The sequence below is a fragment of the Anoplophora glabripennis genome, unplaced genomic scaffold, assembly GCF_000390285.2.
Source record: "Anoplophora glabripennis isolate ALB-LARVAE unplaced genomic scaffold, Agla_2.0 scaffold245, whole genome shotgun sequence".
Classification (NCBI taxonomy): domain Eukaryota; kingdom Metazoa; phylum Arthropoda; class Insecta; order Coleoptera; family Cerambycidae; genus Anoplophora; species Anoplophora glabripennis.
Window position 1 is genome coordinate 174,952 of NW_019416417.1, and position 12,961 is coordinate 187,912.

The 12,961-nt window shown below is 32.5% G+C and overlaps 1 protein-coding gene across 1 annotated transcript in view; it reads right to left on the bottom strand.

Annotated features, from left to right (window-relative positions):
* The window catches only part of LOC108905287 (protein bowel), a 155,455-nt gene extending 154,303 nt beyond the window's left edge, over window positions 1-1,152 (bottom strand). The window contains exon 1 of the mRNA XM_018708088.1: window positions 788-1,152. The gene's annotated coding sequence lies outside the window, so the exon portion shown is untranslated. The remainder of the gene's footprint in view (window positions 1-787) is intronic.
* Between the last annotated feature and the right edge of the window lie 11,809 nt (window positions 1,153-12,961).

A 12,961-nucleotide genomic window follows, 5' to 3' on the forward strand; every position in this document is an offset into this window, starting at 1 on the left:
AACGTGTAACTGATTGTTTGCACGAAGCGCAGTTGCAAAAATTATATAACCCCAAGTCAAGGCGTTCATTAAACAGGGGAAACAATCACCCAGGAAACGAACTGACTGAAAAGAGCTTACACCGTCGTAGGAGGCTGCTCGCTTTCGTTAAGTCAAGATGGCCGAAGCTTAAACTCCCGCTATACCCGGAGCCGAAACAGTTGAAGACGTGCACGTGGCAACAACGCTCATAGCCTACTTCTTTACCCTGAACACGCATTTTCGAGATAAAACTAATTCAGTCCAAATATGAAAATATTTGAATTGCTAAGCCGGGTTTATGGCCCGAAAACGGGATTTGGTAACGTTCACGCTATTTTGAAACTTGCAGGCACCAAAACGATAATTAAACAACCAAAAATAGAGCAATTAAGCGGGTGATCTTGCTGTTAATATAATTACGAGCGTGATACGGGAAATTATTTGTTTAACGTCTAAACATTGTATTTGCTCTGAGTAAAACTACCCGTTGTTTACTTCTTATTACTGTTTACTGTTTGACTTTAAAAGGCTTCTTATCGCCAACAAAATGCCTACTTCTTTACGAAAAAATGTTATCTCTTGTGTACACTAAGAAAAATTGTTAATAAATTCATAGTTACATAAACGCTCTAATTCTCTAGATGTCGTGACTAAAACATGTAACTGAATAATTGCTTTGCAAAATGAAAATTTTGAACAGCTTGAGAAGTTTATGGGAAGCTTTAATAAATTGGTAAGTGAGCTTATAAAATAAGAGCACGCTCACCTGTTTCGTTTCTGAATCAAGTTATCTGGATTCCAAATCGTCCAATCCCATGATTGCGGCACAAAACAAAACAACAACAAAGTCAGTTCAGTTCACAAAACCAGCACTAATCACATGCCAATAGCACTTTGCAAAATACAGGTGCACCACAACAATCGGGGGGGGGTTGACAATGGCACCCCGCGATGCGTAATGAGGGTTGCAATAAATGCCAAGCGGAACAGGAGCCCAGGTAGATAGACGCTAGACCTACTACGACTCGACTAAAAGTTATATGGAAAGGAGAGGGCAAGACTCAAGTTGGCGGCCGGGTTAGCCACCTGAGACCCGAAGAAGGAAGGGGGCACACACACAGTAGTAGTGGGTCTACTACGGCAGCGGTGGCGTATTCAACTGTTCTATGTTCGGCCGCCGTGCCGGTGTAGATCCCCGCGACCGCAGCCGCTCGGGTCGTAGTAGGCGGCTTGGCGGTGCATTAATGGGACCGAGGTGTTTTGTTTATTGAGAATTATGGGACGGGGGGATTAGATACGGGAGATTTGGTGATCCACGGTGTCTTACTTTCCACGTAGATCAGGAAATTACCAGTCTACTACCTGAAATTGGCGAAACGGCGGGAAAAAATCGGGAATTTGGATCGCGTACGGTTTTCTTCGAAAACTGCCATAAAATAATATTTTAAATCCGTTTCCTAGGTGTTAAAAAGAGACTTTAATTAGTTGCAACGAAAAAAGCTTGCAAAGACGACCATAAGCAACCACAAGGATCTAATTTCTATTCCAATAGAGTAGCAGACTACTTTTTCACTCAAAATCAGCGCAATTTTCACTCAGCGTCACTCAGCCATTTGTTAGCTAAATCCCATATGGACAACATTGAATAATAATAAAATTCTATAAATTTTTACTACATACAGGGTGTTACAAATTCGCTTCTCACTACAGGGATCTCCGAAACGGTAAGAGGTACGAAATAGCTTAAATGGGGGCAAAGTTGCTTAATCAGGGGACCAACATTATACTTCTAAAAAATCAAGGCTAACATTAGTTTTGGAAATATTTGAACAAAAATTTTGGAAATCCGTTTTTGTTTCATTACAGCCTTGGTTGATGTGATATTTAAAAAAGAAGAACACTTTCTCAAGGTCACTTTCTGCCCTCTATCGAATGCCATAATCAATATAATCAATTTCTATATGTAACGTTTCGTCTCTTCAGGGCCATCATCAACTTCATTTTTTTAAATACGACCCTGTAATTTTATAACATTTTTTGCAAACTTTCATAACCCCCCAATACTGTACTGCCTCAGCCCGAACCAGATTCAAACGTTTTGTCTCGAAAAATCCATCTTCAGTGTATTCGTTCCAAATTTATCTAAATTTTTTATTTAGATTTCTTTGTTTATTGAATTATCGTACACTGTAAGTGTCGTTAGACCCTGTGAAATCCATCTAGTTATTTAAACTATTACCACCACGCGATCAATAAAACATTTATTATTATTAACCATTACCATCACTTGATCATGCGTAATTTAATAAATTGTTGCGTCAAAATTAAAACATTATTACAATTTTAATTTTATTATGACAAATTAATTCTTAAAAACGCATATGAACAACCAAAACGCCAACTGAATATTACTCTTTAAAAAATTTCAGTAAATGTTCAAAAACATTTTCGTTTTGGCAAAGGTTGAAAATGAAGATCAGAGTAATATTATCGGAATTTATTATATCTGTAACCGCAACTGTGAAAAAGCATGTCAGATGTATTTGTATAAATATCCTGAAAAAAATAGATCGGAATTTGTCTGAAATTTGAGCACTCGAGAAGCCTAGAAATAACTATGGACACGGGAATACAACTCTAATAATTTTTTATTATAATGCGTAGTGGTAATAGTTCAAATAACTAGATGGATTTCACAGGGTCTAACGACACTTACAGTGCACGATAATTCAATAAAAAAAGAAATTTAAATAAAAAATTTAGATAAATTTGGAACGAATACACTGAAGATGAATTTTTCGAGACAAAACGTCTGAATCTGGTTCGGGCTGAGGCAGTACAGTATCGGGGGTCGTGAAGGCTTGCAAAAAATGTAATAAAATTACTAGGGTCGTAATTAAAAAAATGAAGTTGATGATGGTCCTGGAGTGACAAAACGTTTCATATAAAAATTGATTATGCCATTCGATAGAGGGACAAAAAGTGGCCATGAGAAAGTGTTATTCTTTTTTCTATATTACCTCAAACAAGGCTGAAATTAAAGAAAAACGGATTCCAAAATTTCGTTTTTTTTAGTGACATTTAGTCATTATATTTTATTGGTTGCTTACACAATTTTTATGGATATTAAACCTGTATTGAATATCTAGTAAACAAATTAGTTTCTTCCATTTTCTGGAAAATAAATTCTCTATTATCTACATAATTCGCTCATATTAGGACATCTATTACATTTGGTAAATGCTGTATATGTTCTAAAGTTCTGAATTTTTTCTTTTATTTTCAGTAGTATTTCTTTATAATGGTTTTAGATACCATGTGCTAAATTCATCAACATGTATTATTTTCAAAATTAAAAATGTCTCCTAGAAAAACAAAATACCTGTCGTAATTTTCTAATTATGTACATCGTACCTGTACTATAATTACAATGTTTTCCTTGTTTTGTTAAATATTGGAGTAATCTTCTTTTTTACGCCTCATTAAATTTACAGTAATATTTTTTATATATTACAAATTACAGAAGAGATTATATCTCTATTATATAGCAAAGACATATCATTTAAAGGTATCATTTAATGTAGAAATTATAACATATTTGGATGGCACACTTAAAATTAGCTAAAATAAAAATCCTGTCACTGGAAGTTTATTAAACTTTTTTAAATGCATTTTGCAAAATACGTTTTGATCTGACGTTTATACAGGGTGTGCCGGTACTGACACAAAAAAGTCGAGTCCAAATGAGGTCAAAATAATATCAGTTCTTCATGTAAATTTTTTCCTACGGGCCTTCGTTAACAAGTTACGGGCCCTCAAAGGTGAAAATTAAAAAGTTATTCCTGATTCCTGAAGAATTTGCCAACGATAAATACCCTCTTGGTTCAAGTCGGTAAAATTAACAGTTTAGGAAATATTTGTGATGCAGATCGAGCGACGCCTCCACCATTTTTTGTTTATAATTTTTAATTGGACATAATTACTATGTACAACAGTACATATTTTTAAAATAAGAGCCTAGAAAATTTACACACTACACATAACACAAAACAAAAATAAGTTAAAGTAATTTAAGTATTCAACTCCAAATATCGATGTCCATTCAAACGTTTCTCAAAAATGTATAGACCTTTTAAATTATTAATCACAATTCCTGTCCACACAAAAAAATCGATTTTCGAGCCCAGGGGTCAGACCATTTTTATTATACTTTATATATTATAGTTTTTTGGGTCGCTGAATCCGAATCCGAGGTCCATTTAACCCCATCACTTCAGGATTTTTTATAACCTCAAAAAAAAAACGATATTCTGAACAATTAAACCATATAACCTTAAAATTCCAACGCTATGTCTAATTAATCAAATCCCATAAACTTTTAACCCAATGATATCCCCACCTAATAAGCTCATGAAACCAAATCCTAATAACCCTATAACCCCATAATCCCATAACCAACCGAATAAATCATACTCAATCTGTATTATTACAAAACATCACATAGCTGAGGAGTCCTTGAAAACCCTAGTAATCAAACCCAAAATGCATCCTATATATTGATCTAGTCATTTCACATGTCCGTTTTTTTTATCTAGTCATTCTAGTAATATAACTTTTTGGGTTATCTATTGTTATGCTTTGGATTTTCATTTCATTTAATCTAGTCAAGAGAGATTCTTAACATTAATCATTCATTTATTTATTTTAGTTTTATTGATTAATTTATAGTGCGGTCTCCTACAAATTAATTTGTTTTTCAAAAGCTCTTATGAGAGCTATATGATGTACGAAATCCGATCGCGCAACCACCTCGTGTTGTACATCGGGTAATGCTAATGCCGACGGTCCTACCAATTAAAGTTACAAAAAAACTAGATCGACTGTAACACTTGGTTATTTGGTGAATGGGATCAAAGTGCAAAGTAATAAAGTTGTGATTAGAGAATCGTGGGGTTATGGATTGTAGGATCATGGGGGTTTTGGGGTTTGAGTGCATAGATTTTTAAGATATCCTCAACCACGTTAACATTTAGCCATAAATACAGATTGGCTATGATTTATTAGTTATGGGGTTATGGGGTTATGAAGTTACGGGGTTATGGGAATTTTTTGGGTTTGAGTACTTGTTTTTTTAAGGAGTACTCAGCTATGTGATGTTTTGCAATAATACAGATTGAGTATGATTTATTGCCTTGGCTATGGGGTTACAGGGTTATTGAGGGTTTAGGTTTATGGGGTTATTAGACTGGGATATCATTGGGTTAAATGTTTATGTTAATTGGATTTAGCGTTGGAGTCTTAAGGTTATATTTTAATTGTTCAGAATATTGGTTTTTTGAGGTTATGAAAAATCCTGAGGTGATGGGGTTAAATGGACCTTGGATTCGGATGCAGCGGCCCCAAAAACATATGATAAACAAGGTCTGACCTCTGGGCCCGAAAGTCGATATTTGTGTGGCTGTGTTATGAATCTGAGCAAGTGTTTTGTTAGCACAGTACCGTGCGGGTTCTCTTCATTCCATAAATGTAAGTTATGGCAATTAAGAATGTCATTTATTAAAAAGCCAAATTCATTTAAGAGAGAAAATATATAAATCACAAGAATTATGCGTAAATTATAAAATGGCATTAGTTACATGACAGTAGCCTAGTTGGTAAATTACAGTTTCAATCTTCTGCATTTAGTGTAAAATTTACCAACTTCACACGTACGTTGGTAACATAGTTATTTTCAATTAAAAATATTGAAAACAAAAAATTATCGAGGATACTGTTTACAGATGAATCCGGCTTTACAAGAAGTGGCATTCTTAATTCTTATAGCTTACATTTATGGGATGAAGAGAATCCTTACGCTACTGTGCTAACAAAATACCAACACTGATTCATAATTAATGTATGTGCAGGAATAGTGGGTAACAATTTAAGAGGTTCTTGGTTCTTATTTTACGGTACGGTTCTGATAGTAATTATGTCCAATTAAAAACAAGAAATGGTGGAGGCGCCGATGGCTGTGCACTGTGACATAAAATCACAAATATTACTATTAATTAACTGTTAATTTTACCGAGTTGAACCAATAGGGAGGGAGAACTTATTTTTGATACAGGCAGATTGCGATAGTTAGCTATGCAAAAATTCTGAATTGTTAAGCATTGGGCATAGTCCGTCCCTGGTGTTCAGGGCATAATGAAGTTTCACTTACAACATCAAGAAGGAGCTGTATGCATTTGTTATCGATCACCAACATTGCATTATGCTGAAGTTAATAGTTTAGAGACTGCAAATAAAAATAACTTTTAAATTTTCACCTTTGCGGGCCCGTAAGTTGTTAACGAAGGCGCGTATGAAAAAACTTTATATGAAGAACTGATATTATTTTGACCTCATCTATTTGTACCCGACTTTTTTGTATCAAATACCTATCTGTTATAAATTACAAGAAATTATACAATAAACAATAGTCAAGTTTCGAAGTCATATCATTCAAAGATATCTTTTAAATGTAAAAATTATAACATACTTAGATGGCACACTTAAAAATAGCAAAAATAAAAAATCAAGTCACTAGAAGTTTATTAAACTTTTTCAAGTGCATTTTGCAAAATACGTTTCGATTAGATGTTTATTCTTTTCTCAATGAATGTTGCTTTTAAATTCTGATATTTGTACTACATACCCCAAAACACTCACTAAATACAATGTAAAATGAAAAAAAGGAAAAATTGTTAAAATAAGCATACACTAAATACTAACTAACATTGCTGATTACAATTATTGTAAATATAAGTATTTGTTGTCCGACAGTTCAAACTGCGCGTCGGCATCTGTTTGTCATGAATTAAAAAAACACGAAAATACTCAAGAGAGAAATACAATTATTTATTATTTTACACATTTTTATGAAACAGATCTTTTTATAACCTCAAATAATGTCCTAGTACAAATTTTAAAATCAAAATTTCAATTTTCAACACCTCAACACATTTTTCCGCTAATTTAATAAATTTTCGTACATTTTGCCACATGATAGGGAAGTATTAAAAGAGCGCATACGACAAGGAATAATAGTATATTACATACCGATGAGGGAAGTGTTTCATTACTGTCGAGAGATTAACTATAATCTCGAGATATTAATGAAAACTTCCCTCCGAGGTATGTATACTATTTTATTTACAAGCACATCATTAGTTGAAAATTCTATTTCATATTTTTAAATGTAGTAAAAATGCCAAAATATGCGTCATTTTATTGTTTTGACACCATTCAAATTTGTGCAGGTTGCGTTGAACAAACATGTACAGGTGGCAGGGCCATGCCTAGCAACGACGCGTGACAAATACAAACAATTTTGAATTCTCGTTCGATCCTTCAAATTTGCGGCTGAAAAAATGTTGTCAGATAGCGAGAGTGAAGATTATTTGCCAGACGGAACTCCACCAGAACTAAAACAAGCTGCTGAAAAAGCAGAACAAAGTTTACTTCCTAAAAAATATATATTTTGCTTTATTGAACGAGTGAGGGAATTGAGTGAGGGAAATGGGTGAGGGAAATGGAAGAGGGAAGTAGACGTAGGTAATGTGACAATTTCAAACCTTCAATGACATTAGTAATGTCAAAATTACAGGTATGGTTGTAAATAAATTAATTGAATCGGCCTCAAACTTTTCGCAAAGCTATAGGTATGGAGTAAAAGTCAAAATTGAAATATTGATTTTAAAATTTATATTAGGGCATTATTTGAGGTTATAAACAAATTTGTTTTGTAAAAATGTTGTATATACACCCCGTATATTTAATTTAAGATGTTTGTATGACAGTTTCATTTTTTCGAGAGGCAGAACTTTTTATAGAGTGACATTTTTCGATAAAGTCAAAAACAAGAGAATTTCTCCTTTTGTCAACTTATAATAAAAAAAATTTTAATATAAATAATAACAATTCTCCTTCATGGATATTTACTTCTTCCTCTTTCTTCTAAACTTTTATTCTTGTTCCTGTTCCTGTTTTATTCTTCGGATTCTTGTTATTGTTCTTGTGGTTGTTCTGTTCTTGTCCTTGTTCTTAATTTTGTTATGTTTCTGCTTCTGTTCTTATTCTTTTTCTGTTCTCTTGACTTTTTTTTCTTGTTCTTGTTTCGTTCCAGTTCCTATTTCTGGTCTTGTTCTTGTTGTAGTTTTTGTGGTTGTTCTTATTTTTGTTCATATTTCTATTTGTCCCAATTCCTGTTTTTGATCTGCCTCTTTGTTTTCTTTGTAATCTTTGTTCTCTTTATTCTCTTCATTATCTTCGTTCTCTTCGTTCCCTTCTTTCTCTTTGTTCTCTGCGTTCTTTGCGTTCTCTCTGTTTTCTCCGTTCTCTCTGTTCTCTTTGTTTTCTTTATTCTTTTCGTTTTCTTTTCTTTGTTCTCCTCTTTCTCTTCATTATTCTCTTTGTTCTCTGTCTCTTCTTTTATCCTTGTTCTTGATTCAAACATAAAATTTGTAGTGTAACTATTTAATTTTGTATTTTATTTGCAATGTATATAAATTCGTTAATTTATTTCGGTTCATTCTCTTTTCTAAAGCGACCAAATTTTAACTCAGCTCTTCACTAAATGCAGATATTTTATCATTTAATATCAATTTTGAAAATAGGTCTTGTTTTTACCCCAGTCCCAGAATCATTAGAACTAAGTACTCCATCTTATCTGGAATGCAACTTTTTTAGAAATTTTCAATGTTCTCTACAACGATGAAATAAATGTTTTACCTTAAATTTTTATTTTTATTAAGATTTAGCTAAAGTAATTAACACAGTAGATTAAGAAATCATAAAAGCATACCAGATTTCCACCCGTCATGCCTTGTAAAGATTCGTGGATGTACGACGAAATGGGTGTCCAGTATAATTCTGAGGGTTTTCGAGATTCAGAAAAGTGGCAATTTGTTTTGGCATATTGTACTTACTACTGTTGAATCTAGTTACCTATCTGTTGCATTTACTTTTTTAAACAATGACAAAAAAATTATTAGAAACATCGCGCATCGTGTTGAAATAGGATATTTCAAAACTATTAGGTATGTAAGGAAGGTATGTCAAGGAAATCTAAGGTTGATGATATTTTTGTGGAACTGTTATAGAATAGGCATTCCGTAACATGGGATGGAATATTAACTTCCTGTTGTCAAAATTGATTACAGAAGTATTACACTCCGTAGTGCTCATGTACGCTGTCATAGCTGCTAATAAGCTTCAAAAAAGTAACGACTTATCTTTAAGATTTTATTTAGGTATTTTAGTTGAACATATTTTACAGCTTAAACTAATTAACTACCATTATTTCCCTTATTCGAAACTGGGGTTCCCATTGGATCAAGTTTATTTCAGATGTGAAGGTAAGGTAATCTCTTAAAACCGTATCTTGTTTTGAAGCTCCCATTATAGTTCAAGAATTATTATTTTTCGATGGATTATACAGTCCCACAAAAAAAAAGTTGTGTTCCAGAGACGTGAATACATAGATCTTATGTATTTTTTGATGCTGAATCCGAATCGGTAGGCCAAAAGTCGATCTGCCAGGACATTTTTAGTAAAACGCTAAAATATCCTCTAAAATAGAATGAAATAGTGAGGATAATGTATCTGCCATTTTGGATTTAAGAATTTCCAAATTAAAACCTTATATTCGTGATTGACGACTTTGAAAGTTTCAGCCAAAATCCTCAAATATTGAATGCTTTACATCCACAATATTAGATCCGCCATTTTTTTTGCGATTAAAGTATAATTCAAATATTATTTATTGTTTAAAATATAAGCAAATGAGAAATTAACTCATTATATTACTAATTTTCGTCATATTTTGAAAATAATTGTTGTTTAAACAATTTCAGAATATTTAAATAAATTTGTTTTTGATCTTTGATAAACAGTATATAAGTTTATGCACTTACCTTTGATACAATAGAAAAATAAAGTTGATAAGTAAAGGAAGTTTAAAGATAAATAATTATCGGACTGTTGAAAGACCAATAATTATTAACGATAGGCATTTGAAAATACGCTAAAATTAAAAAAAAATCATCAAAATCGGACCTCTAGAAGGTGAGATATTAAAAATTTTTAAGCGCATCGCGGTTTTGAACTCGCCGATTCAATTTCGAGCAGGCCGAAGCGGCCGCGCTCTCTGCTTCCCCCACCACCACCACCCGTACGATTTTCTTGAATTTCTCGCTTGCATAAATAACTTTAAACACGTTTTAAAGTAGGTTGCCAATGAAGAAAAGTATTGTAATCTTAGACCTGGTAAGTACTCGGAATACCAAAGGTATTTTTCGAAAAATTAGCCCGGATGTCCCAGTACATTTAGTGTAAATGACGGCTATAACTACGTAACTAATTGATCAATCGATCTGTTTTTTTTTAAAGAAGCGTCTTTCCAAGAACTTTTAAAACCTGCTTTAAAAAATTTGATTTGATTGAATATTCACAAAGTTCTAATTGTTTATAAGTACAAAAATTCGACCAATGTTTAAACAAGCGCCAGAGCTCTCCTAATTGACGGATTCGAATTTTTCAAAAAAAGTTTGAAAGCTTGAGAGCCCTTCTATATGTGATTAAATTTTCAAGTATCTAAGGGCCTTGGTTTTTGCTGTGCAAAATTTTGAAAATTTGCAATTTTTTTTTCAAAATCTGGATTGCAAAATTATTATGCAAAATCTATTGAACCGATTTTGATGAAATTTGGTGTGATGATTCTACATAACATGAAGTTTTCTTGAGCCAAGTATAAAGGCCTGTACCCAATTTAAATACCCCAAAAAAAAATTCCCTAAAAAGTATTGTTTTTTAACCCCATTTTTGCGATTTTTTCGATTTTTACCATAATAATCATGATTCATTCGATTTGTAACTAGTCATGATTTATAAAAAATTTAATTACAAACATTTTTTTCCTTTTCCATTTTCGCCTAAAATTAACTCTTGAAAAGATACATAATTAAATAGGAAGAAAAATATAACATTTTTCGAATTTTTTTGACGTATTGTGTCGTCAAAAGTTAAGCCCACGTTTTTTTTATGCGCATAGAAACATTTTCATTTCTAGTGATATTTGAAAGCCAAAAAGCCAAAAATCTTCGTAGATATATGATTCACCCAAATATGGCTTTTTGCAACAGATACCGTCTGGACTACTCTACTCTCGGTAATTTGTAAATTTGTAAATAACTTGTGATGTACAAAGTTGCAAGAAGGGGGGGATTTTTTATTGCAAATCACCATGTAATCAGTTAAAACTTTATTCGATTTTTTAAGCTTTCAAATTAAAAGCAATTATTCACACTTAAATTTTGGCAAATACTACAGGTATTTGTCCTGTGCAGAAATTACTTCGTCCTTGGTGTCTTTCATCCACACCTGTTTTCGGCGTGTACGACAGAGGAGAAATACGATACTTTCATTCACGTTCACGTCCAGCGAGACGGTAACGCAATGATTTTCACCCAGTTGCATTAAACGTGTTTAAAGCTGTCACATTAATTACCCTCATGATCGATCAAATTACTAATTTTAATCTCCCGTGCTCCTTTTTTGTAGTACTCAGTCCATACTAGATCAGTATAGTCTTCCGCACTACCAAACTACGTTTTATCTTTTTTTATATAATATGCATAGATATCTAATAGTTTCAAACCGCAAAACATAGAACCGAATCTTTTGTCATGAGCAGGAAGTCTAGTTATTCTTCATAGTCTTGAGTGGTGAAAAAAGTTCTTCTTAAAAATTAATAATAATAATTGAGACATAAAAATGTATAGGACAGGTCAATGTACAGAGACAAACACAAGACTTATATTTATACACATATCTCTGATTACAAATTGTCACTTATAATCTCCCTAGTGCTTGAATTATTTCCGAAAATTTTTCCGAAGGAACGCATTTTCTAGAAAAATGCGCAGTGATGTAAGTGGGTCATGTGACCAGCGCATGACCGATATAGTGACCTGTCATGACCATCGCGTCACATAGAAAATAATCGCGTCATGACAGTTTTTGTTTATTATTATTATTATTATTATTATTATTATTATTATGAAGAAGTTTTAATTTTGTTTATTTGGGAGGAAAACAGAAAATTGGAAGTTAATAAATTATTANTAAAAACTTTTTTGATATTAATATAGTTTTGTTGTTGAATTTATTAAGGCAATATTGAGATTCAGTACGTGGAAGAGCGAGTAAAATCGAACGGCGTCACCAGGTTGCGTAAATCTTTGTTATAAATATGTATCCTGCTAATAAAGACATTATTATTATTAATTTATATTTTAGAAAAATGACTTATTTTGCATAGCGAGGGGATAACAACCATTTACATTTAATTATTATTTTTCCTAACTGAAACTATTTATAACGTGTAATGACCGTCATGACCTGGTCATGACGGCTATGACCGTCACGAGTTTAAATGACGGTCATTTTACATCACTGAAAATGCGTGATTGAGGAAAAATTTCCGGATATTAATTCAAGGACTTGGGGGATTCGGTAAGAAAATTTTACAACCAAAATTTATTTTAAAAATTTGACATGTTTCATTTTGAAACTTATTTCGCCAAAATAAAGTTGGCTTGACAGGTAGACATTGTTTTGTGGTGCATGACATATTTTTTTCTTCTTAAACGTCCCATAATTTAATCGCATTTCACGCGTTTTTTTTTAATTCAAAAATGGCTCGTTTTGGAAATGAAAATTCCGAAAACATAAAAACAACACGTTCCGTTCACTTTAATAATAACTGAGACATTTAATTTTTGAATTCAAATATTTACCTTTGCAATACAATTCACTTAGTATTACTAAAATAGAAGGAAAGTAAGTTTTTGTAGAAAAGCGATGTCTATGGCAGTTTATCAAAGATTCTTATTAAAACATAAAAAAACACATTCCT